Genomic DNA, 1195 nt, shown 5'->3' on the forward strand with positions numbered 1-1195 from the left:
AACAACTGTTCGTTTGGAGGAGGTGTCCAAGAAGACCCCAATAAACATCTAACCACCTTCCTGAGGATATGTGACACAGTGAAGTCTAATGGTGTTCATCTTGACACCTATAGACTGCTCTTGTTTCCATTCTCACTTAAGGACAAGGCAGCCAAGTGGCTGGAATCTTTCCCAAGGGAAAGCTTGACAACTTGGGAAGATGTGGTGAACAAATTCTTAGCAAGATTTTACCCTCCTCAAAGAATCAATAGGCTGAGAGCTGAGGTCCAAACTTTCAGGCAACAAGATGGTAAAACTTTGTATGAAGCATGGGAGAGATTTAAGGACCTCACAAGGAGGTGTCCACCTAACATGTTCAACGAATGGGTGCAGCTGCACATTTTATATGAAGGGCTCTCTTATGAGTCAAAGAAGGCCATAGACCATTCATCCGGAGGATCCTTGAACAAGAAGAAAACCATTGAGGAGGATATAGATGTCATTGAAACAGTAGCAGAAAACGACTACTTCTATGCTTCCGAAAGAGGGAACACAAGAGGAGTAATGCAGCTAAACATTGTAGATGCTCTGTTGGCCCAAAACAAGCTCATTACCCAGCAGCTGGCTGACCTCACCAAGAAGATGGAGAGGAACCAAGTAGCAGCAATCTCCACTTCATCAACAACCCAAGAAGGAGTGAATGAAAAAGCAGAGGGTAGTCAAGAGCAAGCCAACTACATTGGGAATTCACCAAGGCAAAACTATGATCCATACTCCAAGACCTACAACCCTGGATGGAGAAACCACCCAAACATTGGGTGGGGAAGTCAGCAAGATCAAAACCAAGACCAGAGACGTTATAACTCAAACAACAATGCAGCTCACCAACAATTCACACAGAGGACATCTCAACACCCCCACAACAACACTTCTCCACACGCCTATCAAAACCAAAACAGCACATCTGCTCCGAATCACCCATCAATTGATGACAAGCTCTCTAAGATTGAAACCTTACTTGAAGGAATATGCCAAGAGATTCAAGAAAATAAGGTGTTCAAAGAGGATGTGCGAGCCAATATTAAGAACCAGGGAGAGACCATTAGGAAGCTGGAATTCCATGTGGGATGTTTAGCTGAGAAGATTCCCAAACCTACTGATAGCTTCCCAAGTGACAGGAGAAAAACCCCAAAGGAGAAGCAAAGAAAGTAAGATG

General features: G+C 43.9%; 1 non-coding gene across 1 annotated transcript; it reads right to left on the reverse strand.

Annotated features, from left to right (window-relative positions):
- Positions 1–249: 249 nt before the first annotated feature.
- On the reverse strand, positions 250–353 carry LOC112788571 (small nucleolar RNA R71). Its single transcript, XR_003195931.1, has one exon. It is a non-coding gene; the product is annotated as a small nucleolar RNA R71 (small nucleolar RNA).
- Between the last annotated feature and the right edge of the window lie 842 nt (positions 354–1195).

Source organism: Arachis hypogaea, chromosome 20 (assembly GCF_003086295.3).
Source record: "Arachis hypogaea cultivar Tifrunner chromosome 20, arahy.Tifrunner.gnm2.J5K5, whole genome shotgun sequence".
Lineage (NCBI taxonomy): Eukaryota > Viridiplantae > Streptophyta > Magnoliopsida > Fabales > Fabaceae > Arachis > Arachis hypogaea.